Raw genomic sequence first — 12803 nt, forward strand, 5'->3', positions numbered from 1 at the left:
TCTCCTAAGACTCGACGGCACTTAACAACAACAACAACATCAGCAAATATATTGAACCATTCTGTTGCATGACTGGTGATACGCCACTTCAGGGTTTATCAGTTCCTCTATAATGGAGCTTATTGCACTTTATCATAAAGGACTGGTTTGGGCCAGAGCAGATTTATGATATCACCATCTTCTATTTCCTGGATCAGCATGATTCCATAAAACTTAGAGTGGTCCCAGTGTAGCCCAGAAGCTCCAACAACCTGAATATGAAGACTGGGAAATCCATTTCTTTCCATTGTGATTCCTAACTTTCAGCTATTTCCTCATTCCTAAGTTTATGTAGGAAAAAAAAAATGTATCTCTAGAACCAAGGGCATCTTTAAAGGCTAAAAAGCAAGGCTATCTGTAAAAACTGGGGTCTACCTGATCCAATCTACAATATTTCCAATTGCTTCGTATGCAATTGAAAATTGGACAGCAAATAAGGATGACCGGAGAAGAACTGATGTCTTTGGATTGTGATGTTGGCGAAGAGAATTGACTACTCCATGGACAGCAAAAAAAAAAACAAAACCAAACAAATCTATCTTGGGAGATGTGAACTCAGGGTGTTCTTTAGAGGAAAGGATGGTGAGACTTCATCTCACATGTTAGGCATGTTGTCAGAAGGGACTAGTCCTTGGGAAAAGATATGATGCATGAAAAGGCTGAGGGTCGGTGAGTGAACAGAAGGCCCTCAAGGAGATGGATTGACACAGTGATTGCAGTAATGAATCGAAGCACAGCAGAGATTGTGGGGACAGCACGAGCGAGGGCCAGGGTTTGATCTCTTGTGCGTAGGGTGGCCAGCAGCCAGAGTTGACCTGCTAGGATCTGACACCAAATGCTAGAGCGAAGATTGAAGATGTATTATATGTATTTATGTGTGTGTTTGTTATTAACTTTCTACAGCTAGACTCGCAAATAATCTTGCACATTTTATAATTCACATGTGTCTCCTCTCTATTCAGTTCAGAAACAGTGGTTTCATACATAGTGTGGGCCTATAGAAATGGAAAAAGAATATAAGTAAATGCTCATCAGGGGAATTCAGGTTGAACGTTTCAAGGGATTGTGCAAAGCGGAAGAACTGGACAGAGGAAGAACTTTCTTGGAACTGGACAGTGCAATGAGCAAGGCAGATGATCTGTGTACTTGTTGCTGTTATTAGATGTCATTGAGTTATCACTCATAGCAACCCACTGAACAACAGATCTGAACCTTGTGTTATTCTATCATCTCTGACACACTTGAGCCCATTACTGCAGACACTGTGTCAACCCACCTTGTTGAGAATCATCTTCTCTTTCACTAAACATATTAATAATAATATTTTTACTTCTCTTTCACCTTTTCAAGCATGATGTCTCATTCCTAGGAATAAGCTGTCTTAGGAAAATGTCTAAAGGATGAGAGATGAAGTCTCAGTGTGTGTAAAACATGACACAAGTCCTTGGTAGTGTGGAATATGTCCACATCACACATGTATCACTTAAATTGCCAGGTGATGTTTTGGGTAGCTAACCACACTCTTCAGGTGGCATCACTGGTTCAGGAATGCCATAATTCTCAACTTCTATATAGGGCAGAGTATGATGTCAGACTTATGTCCCTCATGTGCAGAACCACTTCTCTGTCAGTAGAGGTGTGCGTGCTGAATGGTCTATGCACATGTTCCAGACTCAGATAGACTAGGAAGAAAGGTCTGGCAACCTATTTATAAAACCCACAAATGACAATAGATAAAAAAATCATGGAGATAGTTTGTTTTTGTTGTTGTTAGGTGCTTTCCAGTTAATTACTACTCAGAGCAACTCAATGAATAACAGATCAGATTGTTGCCCTACCCTAGACATCCTCAGGGTCACTATCATGCAAACGCCCAATATTTCAGTCGTTGTACCAAGCCGTCTTTTGGAGGGTCTTCCTCTCAACTGCTGAATGACCCCTCCTGGTGACACGCCTATAGAATGTGAAATGAAGTTTCACTCTCCTCGCCTCTAAGGAATACCTGGTTGCACTTTCTCCACGACAGATTTGTTTGTTCTTTTGACAGTCCATAGTATCTTCACTATTCTTCACTAACACCACAATGCAATGGAAGTGGTTTAAGGGCAGGCAGTGTTTCATTCCTTTGTGCTTGCAGTCATCATGCATCAGAGGTCTACTAACATCAGTTAATAACAAGAAGCCCTTCACTCTGCTAAGTCTCCGTGTTCTTGACTTTATAAGGATAAGCACTGTAGCTTCCTCACAGGCCTCTCTTGAGAATGGCCTGAGTAACAGTGACCACAGGGCTGGGCATACAGTTGTCAGCTATTACTTGTTGGAAGTCATGACTTGGTCAAGATTTTAAAAGATGAACAGGATTTGAGTTGGACAGTAGGAGACTAAGCGTATTTGCATGGTTTAATTTGTTATGTGCCATTGAGTCAGAACCTACTCATAGCTGAACCTTCAGAGGCTAAATGTCATGGGAGGAGCAGCTTGCTCTTGTGGAGCCACTGGTGGATTTGAACTGCATACCTTTGGGTTGGCAGAGCAACTCCTTACCACTAGGCTACCAGAGCTCCCTTTGTTTGCATATGGCATTTGTATTTAGTCTCCTTTTGCTTGAAAAAGTTCTTTATCCAAGATAGAACTCTGATTACAGATGCAAATGTCTTACATAAATCTTAAGACTTAATCAACTGTGGTTCTTCCCACTCTTGATTTATAACTATTTAAAATAGAAATACTCTAATAGCTGATTAATTTCATGAATATGTGAGTAAAAGGGACCACTTACTGTCATATTATGACTGTTGACAGGTTAGGTTGTAGCAGACCTTACCAGACTTCAGGCAATTGCTTACTCAACTTTACATGATGCTGTATTTAAGCATAATAAAAGCTGATTAAATGTAATTAAATTTTACTCTTTGGTAACATTTACAGTTGTGTAAGTCAGAAATCTAGGAGTTAATCTTGATATCTATTTCTCATATTTTATATCCAAAGCATCATTGACAAAAACTCTGAGATAGCCACTTCATCGCTGATAACTGTCTTCTAAACCTTTCTAAAATCTGTCTTCTGTTGCCCATATCAGATGTCTAGTTAATCCAAATCCACTATTACCACGTGCATCCTGATTCCTAGTGGCCTTACAGGATAGAGCTGCTTCGTCAGGTTTCTAAGGCTCCAGTGTTTAAGGACCATTAAAGCACTTCATTTTTCTACTGAAGAGTGGCTGGTGGGCTCGATCTATGGATCTTTCAGCAAGAAGCTCAATGCTTTACCACAATAACACCAGGAATTCATTCTCTAGTTCAAGCCACCATACTTTCTGTGAAAGTCTGTTCATTGATCTGGTATCTAATGCTTTTCTGATGGTAGTCCTCTCAAAGTAAAGGTGTCATTATGACACAACAGTCCACAGCTTTAGACCAGCCAGTGACCCCCAACTTCAATGCCCCATCATGTTCTGCAGAATTCAGTCCAGCTCTGCCTCCCTGTCTCATTTCACGGGGCCTCCCCACTGGTCTCTGCTTTCTAATAACACAAGGCTACAGTCATTAGTGTCGTCTCATTGCAGGACTTTCATCTTTGCTCCCATCTCTGGAATGTTCTCTGCCTGCCTTTTGCCACCTTTATCTGGCTCTTGTTCTGCAGAGAGTAGGTCAAACATCATGTGTTTGAAGAAGTCTAGTGATTCTGCTTTCATGATACCTTAGTTTCCTTTGCTTTAAACTGTTACAGAATTCTGTTCATTCTCTTTCCTTTTTTTAGGACTTCCTCTAGTTTATATTTGTAATATTAACTTTGTTATTAGTATCTGACTCATGCTTATCTCCTCCTCATGTGTGGAAGTTCCTTGAGAGCCAGGGAGTAGATCCATTGCTTTGTCACTAATCACTATTGTACTAGCAAAATATATCACAATGTGTAAGATGGATGAATGATGAATGGATGGATGGATGGACAGATGGATGGATCAGTTGATTGGTGGATAACTGTCTAGATAAGTAGATAGAAGTAAAAAAAGAAAGAAAAAAGGAGGATGAAGGAGAAAAGGAAGAATATAAAGTGGAGTTGGTAAATTCTAGATAAAACAGCATGTCCATGTAGCTTTTATAGCAAATAGTACAGTACAATCCATGTTGTTGTTGTTATATGCTGTTGAATTGCCTGCAACTCATAGTAACCCTATGTACAACAGCTCTAAACCCTGCTCTATCCTGTGCCAATCTTACTGTCTCTGACACACCTACCCCCATTACCCCAATCACTGAATCAATCTACCTCAAAGAGGGTCTTCCTCTCCCGCGATGTCCCTCCACCCTCCCAAGCATGACGTCCTTCTCCAAGGGCTGGTCCCTCCTTGCAACATGTCCAAAGTATGTCAGATGAAGTTTCATGATCCTTGACTCCAAGGAGGAGCCTGGTTTAACCCTCTGCAGGATAAAACTGCCAATTTTCTTAGCAGTCCATGGTATATTCAATACTCTTCTCCAACACCAAAGCTCAAAGACATCAATTCTCCTTCTATCCTTCCAGTCAACACTTTCGGCACCAGCAGCCAGGAAATTAAAAGACATATTGCTATGGGAAAGCCTGCTATTAGGGACCTCTCCAAAGAACTGAAGAGTAATGGTGTCACTCTGGAGACTATGGTGTGCCTGATACAGGCCATGGTCTTTGCAATCACAAGCCTTGCACACTTACGTAATCAAGTTTCACACAACCTCAGAATGAATTAATTCTGATACAATTTCAGCTTGCTCAGCTTTACAGTCAATACTGTATTTTAGGAAAACCTTTTTTTTTTCATTCTTGTGTACCATCAAATTGGATCTAACTGGCTTAGAAGGAGATTGCCCATCCTTCTCCAGTAAAGCATCTGGCATACAAAATCAATACTCTTGGCACAAGCAGTCAGGAAATCAAAAGACAAATTGCACTGGGAAATCATGCCATCAGGGACTTCTCTAGAGTACTGAGGAGCAAGGATGTTAGTCTAGTGACTAAGGTGCACCTGATCCAGACCATGGTCTTCACAGTTACTTCCTATGCATCAGAGAGCTGAACAATGGCTAAGGAAGCCAGAAGGAGAATTGATGCCTTTGAGTTGTGGTACAGGAGAAGACTATTGAAAATACCATGGACCACCAAAAGAACAAATAGGTCTGACTTGGAGAGGGTGAAGCTAAGTTTCTCCTCAGAGGCAAGTATTTTGCAGCTCCATCTCACATACTTGGCCGTATGCCCAGGAAAGACTGATCCTTGGAGAATGACATAATGCTTGGAAGGGTGCAGGGACAGGGCAGGAGAGGAAGACCCCGGGCGAGATGGATTGACATAGTAACTGCGTCAATGGGAGTATGTGTGTTGTAGTCAGTGAGGTGGCTCTGGATAGGGCAGGGTTCAGAGCTGTTGTGCATAGGGTAACTATGAGTCACAGGTGATGCAATGGCACATAACAACAACATTCAATGTGTGTGATAAGGTGGTTTTGATTAGAAATAAAACCAGAATGAAAGCCAGATACCTCAATTGTGGCCTGGTCTTCATACTTCTGTGATTTTGAGGAAAATCATAAAACCTATTTGTTCAAATGGCGTTTTAGCCTGGACAGACTGTCCATAAATAACTTCTGGGAATCTATGAATTTATTGATTACTATTTCTTAGAAATTATCAGCTGTATGAAACTCATCAACAAACTTGTATAAGTGCTTATACATACATTTAAGTTATCACTTTAACCCTTGATAAATTTATAACCAAGTTTCTTAATAGGTTATTTTTTTTTCATTTATATTAGGTGTCTGGAGACATTATTACACACCAATGCTGATCAAACATATTACCTTCTAGATAACCAAACTAGCAAATTTCCAATTGTATATTGTTAATACTTTATAGCATAAGTATATATATTCTTGTTTATTTTTAAATTGTTCTTATTAATACAGTAGCTGTCTGCCAGTTTGCTGTACTGAGGTAACTGGTGGGTGCTGTGATGCTGAAGGGTGTGCCATTAATGTTTACAATGCCAGAAGGGTCGCTAAGAAGCTGGATTGCCTATCCACTACTACTTTTTTTTTTATGTGTGTGCTTGCTTAAAAAGTTTGTATACATTGTGTTTCACACTATACTTTATTCACATTGTATCTTACAATCATCCTTATACATTTTATGAAATTAATTACCATTGGACCTTGCCCATCATTATCTTGTCTTTTCAGCCATGTCTTTTCCTTTTCCTTCCCATCCCATTTCACCCACCAAACTGTACAACCCTGTGGTTTCACTCCTTCCTATCTTCACCCTTCAAATCCCTCTTCCCCTCCTTGAGTTCCTATATATGTCTTAACAGCTATCCTTCTATATGCATGAGACCATTATTATAAGAATAGGAAGCCATCCACTTCTTAACCAGCAGGCTTCTGAAAACCCTATAAACAATAGAGGAACACAGATAGATATAGCATTAGAGGTAGAGCCTCGATTGGAAGTCAGTCAAAATGAGGAGAAACATCTTTAAATATTGGTAAGGAGAAGGGATGGCAAAAAGAGAGGGAGCCCTCAACCAGAAGTATTAACACAATGATTACAGCAATGGGCTCAAGTATGTCAGGTGGTGAGGCACAGAATAGGACAGGGTTTGGAACTGTTATTCATAGGGTTTCTAGAAGTCATACTCGAATCACTGGCACCTGAAAAAATGACAAATCAAAATTTTATGTCTTTGCAATGACTAGGTTTTAGGGAATAGATTTTTCTTTGAGACTTAGGAGACATAAGAGGTTGCTCTGGAGGGAGATAATTTTTGCAAACATTTAAGAGGCAAAGGATTTTGGAATACAGGAAGGAGTGAAGGTGCTCAGGAGAACTGTGCTTGTTTGTAAGTAGTGCCCAGGGCCCTGAGAACAGAAGTCGTATGCCTGTATACCTCATCTGTGCCAGCAGGCTGTCTGGCCATGCCATATTGGAGTATCTGGGCTTGTCACAATGGCTGTGATCACCAACCCCATTTTTATGGATTTCTTCTACTGCTGCCAAGGGAAGTTTAGAAGTTCAGTCATCTTCAATATGAAACTCGTTTTTCCACCCATGATGAGAAAGAGAAGAAGAAGAAGAAGAAGAGATTATATATATATACACACATATATGTATGTATATATATGTTATATGTATATATGCATATGTATGTATATATTTAAATTAAAAAACGTATTGTAATGGGAAAACCTGCTGTTAGGGACCTCTCTAAAGTACTCAAGAGCAACTGGGTCTCTCTGAAGACTAAGGTCTGCCTGATACAGGCCATAGTTTTTGCAATCACTTGTTATGCATCAGAGAGTTGGACAATGACTAGGGAGGATAGAAGGAGAATTGATGCCTTTGAGCTGTGGTGCTGGAGAAGAGTGTTGAATGTACCATGGACTGCCAAGATTCAACAAACAGATTCATCCTAGAGAGGGTTAAATCAGGCTACTCCTTGGAGGCAAGGATTCTGGGGCTTCGTCTGACATACTTTGGACATGTTGTAAGGAGAGACAGGTCCTTGGAGAGGGACATCATGCTGCGTAGAGTAGAGGGACAGCGCAGGAGGGGAAGACCCTCTATGAGATGGATTGATTCAATGACTGGGTAATCGGGTTGGGTGTGTCAGAGACAATGTGATTGGCACAGGATAGAGCAGGGTTTAGGGCTGTTGTACATAGGGTCGCTATGAGTCTCAAATGACTCGATGGCACATAACAACAACAACAACGTATATATACTTACGTGTGTGTGTGTGTGTGTGTGTGTGTGTGTGTGTGTGTGTGTGTGTTTTGTTGTTGTATACCATCAAGTTGGGACCAACCCATAGCTGATCCTCCAGTGGGTTTTCAAAGGCGGTTAATAGCATGGGTGGAAATTGCCTATCCTCGTCCTGCGGAGCAACTAGTGGATTCAAATCACGTGACTTCGGTACTGCAGTGCAGCTCCTTGCCACTAGGCCACCAGTGTTAAATGCTAATTGCTCTCATTGGGGGAAAAAAGAAATCTAACAAGATCTGTTTCAAGTCTTCCTTTGTTCGGCTGATTTACCTCTTCTTTGCTTTCGTTGTGTTGACTTGATATTTAAGACTTCCCTTCCCGGGGAATGTGTTCTTCTTCAGTTTATGCTTCCCTTCAGCATTTCTCCAGAGTACACCTTGACCGTGCCCGCAATGGCCTGAGGAACTTTCTGGCAATACTGAGGTCTAATCTGGTAGGTCTGTGATATGAGGAGGGATGTGGAGCTCTGTATTTTGAGAAAATACACTGCAGTCAACGTTTATCCAGGCTTGAGAATTACTGCCTTAGTATATCAAAGATCTCTTGAATGTTTTATTAAAGCCAGAATAGAGGAAATCTGGCAGAAGAAAAAGAAATCAAAGGGAAGAGCAGAAATGGTGTTGGAGAGAAATAATAAAAGAGGATAAAAGCTAAGAAAGTTTGTCTGAAGCCCATGAAAGATTCAGAAGTACCAAGGTCTTCAGCTATTTAAGCCTCACAAGCATCGTGGGTCGTCAGCCTGCTTTTCTGAGTTCTGAACCACAGGGTCCAGGTCTGCTGCTCACTGGGTCTCTATAAGTTGTACTCAACTCTGTTGTTGTTGTTATGTGCCGTCGAGTCGCTTGCGACTCATAGCGACCCTATGTACAACAGCCCTAAACTCTGCTCTGTCCTGTGCCAATCGCACTGTCTCTGACACTCCCATCCCGATTACCCCAGTCACTGAATCAATCCATCTCATAGAGGGTCTTCCCCTCCTGTGCTGTCCCTCCACCCTCCCAAGCATGATGTCCTTTTCCAAGGACCGGTCTCTCCTCACAACGTGTCCAAAGTATGTTAGACAGAGCCTCAGAATCCTTGCCTCCAAGGAGCCACCTGGTTTAACCCTTTCCAGGACAAATCTGTTTGTTTTCCTAGCAGTCCATGGTATTCTCAATACTCTTCTCCAGCACCATAGCTCAAAGGCATCAATTCTCCTTCTATCCTCCTTGGTCATTGCCCAACTCTCTGATGCATAACAAGTGATTGCGAAGACCATGGCTTGTATCAGACGCACCTTAGTCTCCAGAGAGACACCATTGCTCTTCAGTACTTTGGAGAGGTCCCTAACAGCAGACTTTCCCATCGCAATGCACCTTTTAATTTCCTGGATGCTGGTGCCCAGAGTGTTGACTGTGGAGCCAAGCAAACTAAAGCTGTGTACAATCTCAATTTCTTCACCGTCCATCCTGATGCTGCCAATTGGTCCAGTGGTGAGAATCTTTGTCTTCTTGACATTGAGCCTCGATCCATATTGTAGGCTGCAGTCCTTGACCCTCTGCAGCAAGCGCTTCAGGTCCTCTTCATTTTCAGCAAGCAGGGTTGTGTCATCTGCATAACGCAGATTGTTGATAAATCGTCCACTAATCTTGACCCCATATATAAGTACATAGTACATATGAAAGCCCTATGTACTCCACTCTATGGCATCTAAAAACCACAGTCCCCTGTTTGCTGACCTAATGTGCTGTGAAGAAAAGTCAACCCTAAATCAGATCTCAGCTCAGGAAGGGGGTGGGTAGTGGTTGATGGAAAGGACGTTGTTCATTGGAATTCAGATGCTCTGGAAGCCAAGACAGTTCTGGTTCCTTCTGTTCCACCCTTGGAACGAGGGCAGGGATGTCACAGCCCAGTCATCTGATGAGGCAAGGGGACCTGCTGAGTGACAGGCCGATGCTCTCCGTTCTTGAGCAGGGAAGCAAGCATAGTTACTGTGTCCCTGGTGTGGGCATGCAAAACACGAAGGCAAACACAAAGGCTGTGCCCCCCCTGCTGTCTTCATGGACACACCACCTGGACTGTGTCGGGCAGAAGGGCTGAGCCTCCCAGGAGGCATGTACCGTCGGCAAGGTCCTTGAGGAACAGGAATAAGGAAGTGGAGACAAACAGAAATATCTTGAAAAAATTTTTCCATTTATAATGGAACCAATTGTTAGAATTGCTGTTGGCAAATGTACGTAAACTAGGGTTGAAGGCAGGCAGTGTATTTCCCTCAAAGGGAAAGAGGAGGAGAAGACAGCAAGGTTGTTCGTGGCTGACTCCACCCAGGGTCTCTGGGCTCCTTGCTGCCTGTGTATGGCAGTCCTTGTGCACACGTAATCATAAGTTTTGGGGGGTCATGTGCTTTTATTGGCTTCTGTTTGAGGTACAGTACTGCTCTTTCCCCTAGGAGTGAGGCCCTGGAGGCTGGAACTAGGGTTGAAGGCAGGCGGTGGATTAGAGCCTCAAAAAGCCCTCAGGCCTGGTTCAAACTGTTTTTTTTCTCAAACATTCTTCTAGGTGTTATAGCACTGGTCTGTGCATAGCTGTACAGAGGTTAGGCAATAAATTACTGCTCTTTTTTAAAAAAATATATATCTAGATTCTTTTAGATAGATAGATAGATAGATTCTTAAATACATTTATTCCTAAGAAACTTGACAACACACTTTTAGCCATAATTATTCAGTTATAAACACTTTGAATAGCGGTGGAGCTCTGATATTATAGTTCATAAGGTGTTGCACTGCCAGCCAAAAGGTCTCTGGTAGTTGGAATCCACCAGAACCTCTAAAGGGGAAAAATGGGCAATTCCCTCCTGTTAAGATTTACAGCATCAGAAACACAAAGATTACTGTGCATCAAAACCAATATGAGAGCAGGAAAGGGGTACCCCCCTTCTGTTATACAGTTAGTTTCCTTTGCTAATTTAGTTTGGGGTTTCTTTTTAAGTACAGAATAATTCTCATTCCAAAACAAAGATGACCTAGTAGATGGTGGAAACTATCAAACAATATTGTATGTAAGCAAAATCCTGTTGAAGATTAGCTTCAGGTATTTTGTTCATAGGACCACTATGAGTTGTGCTCGACTTGAAGGCAATCAACAACAACAACAACATACATATATTTGATATGACAATTTATATCATTCCATTACTCTAAAGTTAAACCTTCTTTTGTTTCATTAAAAAAAATAGATTGAAAACTGACTGCTAATGCAGAAACTTTCCTTATATTTTATGAAACTATATAAAAACATATTTTAAATAATTAAAAGTTAAAATTGAAGATTTTCTTAAAGGACATCTAAAATGTATGCATGATTACATCTGTGTGATTTTGATTTAAAGGAGACAAAGGTCCTGACTTTCCATTTACAGATTGTGAATGTGGAGATGATTTTCCATGGAAAATAATCTCTTTTCTTTCAACTCGTTCATATGATCTTCTCTTGCCCTCTTGTGGACAAAGATGGACATCTGTGAGACAGTTGCTTATGAGAGATCTTCACAGAATGTGAACAGTGTAGGTGGGGATGAAAGCTAATGAATCCACTTCACTAGAATGACGTCCAGTCTAGAGCCATTGCTCTTGTTAGATCAGCCAGTTCTGACACACAGTGACCCAATCTACATCATAACAAAACACTTCTTCATCAGGAGTCATTCTCACAACGCTTGCTATTTTTAAACCTTTGTTGCAATCATTCTGTCAAGTCATTACACTGAAGGTCTTCCTATTTTCATTGACCTTGCAACAAGGTAGTTTTATCTTTCTAGAGATTCAACCCTTTTGATGATGTATCCAAAGTACATGAAAGAAAGTTTCACTATATCTGCTTCTATAGAATATTCTGACTGTATTTGTTCCAAAGTAGATTTGTTTGTTCTTCTGGCAGTCCCCAGAATATTCAATGTTCTTCCTGACATCACAATTCAAAGCATCAGTTATTCTGTCTTCTTTATTCATTGCCCAGATTTCATGTGTCTGTGAGGTGATTGAAAGCATCATGACTTCTGTCAGGCTCACCTTGATCCTCAAGGACATATTACATGAGGGAAATCTGCTGTCAAGAACCTCTCCAAAATGCAAAAGAGCAAGGATGCTAGTTTAAAGACTAAGGTGTGCATGACCCAACTCATGATATTTTAATTTCCTTTCTTTGCATCTGAAAATTGAACAATGAATAAGGATGACAGAAGAATTGAGAGCTTTGAATTGTGATGTTAAAGAAGAATACTGAATATCCCAGGGACTACAAAAAGTAAAAATCAAAACAAAACAAAAAAACCCAAACAAAACAACAAACCCTGTCTTGGAGGAAGTACCAAAATGCTTGTTAGAGGTGAAGTTGATGAGAATTTGTCTTATAAACTCTGGACATGTTGTTGGAAAGACACATCATTCTGGGGAAAGTAGAGGGTCAGAGACAGTGAAGAAGACTCGTAACAAGGTGGATAGAAGTAGCTTTAACAATAAACTGGAGCTGGCAAAGGTTAACAAGGCAGCAAGTTATAGATATTGGAGAGGGTGTGGCTGGAAAGTAACTCTTATACTTTGTTGGTGGGATTGTAAAATGGTGCAACCATTCTGGAAGGCAGTTTGATGCTTCCTTAAAAAGCTGAACATAGAAATTCCATATGACCCAGCTATTCCACTACTTGGAATATATCCTTAGAAAATGAGAACTGAAACACAAATGGTGATTTGTACACCAATGTTTACAGCAGCATTTTTCACCATTGCAAGAACGTGCAAACAGCCGAAATGTCCAACCACAAATGAATGGATTGAGGAATTATGGTAAATTCACACAATGGAATACTATGCAGCACGCAGGAGCAATAACTTTGTAAATTATTATCTAACTTGGGAGGGACTGGAGAGCATTATGCTGAGTGGACTAACTCAGTCCCACAAAGTTAAATATTGTATACGATCA

This window comes from Elephantulus edwardii, unplaced genomic scaffold (genome assembly GCF_000299155.1).
Source record: "Elephantulus edwardii isolate Elephantulus edwardi_28Jun2011 unplaced genomic scaffold, EleEdw1.0 scaffold00087, whole genome shotgun sequence".
NCBI lineage: Eukaryota > Metazoa > Chordata > Mammalia > Macroscelidea > Macroscelididae > Elephantulus > Elephantulus edwardii.